A 1031-nucleotide genomic window follows, 5' to 3' on the forward strand; every position below is an offset into this window, starting at 1 on the left:
CTGGAACTGGTCCAACAAATCCTGTGTCTTCAACAAGTGACTGGTTCTATCTCTTCCCTCCTTTACTTTGAGTTTGTCTTCGTGAAGTCATTGCTTATCTGTCTTATCTGATTGACTTCATTGCTTGATTACTATTGTTGATTGGCTTCATACTATCTTCCATCCTGATCCTACTACCTCGCTGCTATTAGTCTTCGTACGTTAACACTATTGCATACTTGACTATGGCTTGCTTGTTGTAGTTTATCTTCCGCTGCATATCAATTAGGTCATTTCTATTGTCTGTCTTCGAAACTACCATGTTTTGAAGACTTTGATAAAAATCGCCTATTCACCCCCCCCCCTCTAGTCGATAACTAGCACTTTCACCCCACCTTCTCAAACTCCACCCTCATAAGAATTAAATGCTAGAAGAAATTGGTCAGTTCAAACTTGAGTCCCTCCAAAAATGGTTGCATGCTAGAAGATACAGTTATAGGATATCAGACCTTGAAAGGCATGCCAACCTCAAGCTTCACAGCAAGAGACCTATAAAGGAGCCCAGGAGCCTCGCAAATAAAAGAGGCTTTCATCATCATTATAGAACACATTGAGCAAGACATGAAAACTAAACATCTTTGTTGTGGTTATTTTATCAAACCAAGTAACAAAGTAGCTTTCTCTTGCTAAATGCATGAAAACTAAGAGGCTGTAGAAAGTCATCCATGTTTAGATTAGAGAATAGTTGCATTGAGATATATTTTGGTGATGTCAAATAAGAAAAATATCAATGCAAGTCACAAAAAAGGGTATTAGCACGTGCTTCTCACCAATATCAGCATAGATGTGGTTGACCATGCCAAGAAACAACATGGATGTGGTTGTCTCAATTGAACTTAGGCAAAAGTTCTCACCAATCTCAGCATATATGTTAGACCTGCCAAGAAACAAGAAACATCAATTACCAAGTAGAAAAGGCAGGAGAAAATTACAAACAACATAGGGCACGGGGTCTAGAGAAGCCATGTACGTGCGCATCCAAAAGGACCATG

This window comes from Triticum dicoccoides, chromosome 5B (assembly GCF_002162155.2).
Source record: "Triticum dicoccoides isolate Atlit2015 ecotype Zavitan chromosome 5B, WEW_v2.0, whole genome shotgun sequence".
Lineage (NCBI taxonomy): Eukaryota > Viridiplantae > Streptophyta > Magnoliopsida > Poales > Poaceae > Triticum > Triticum dicoccoides.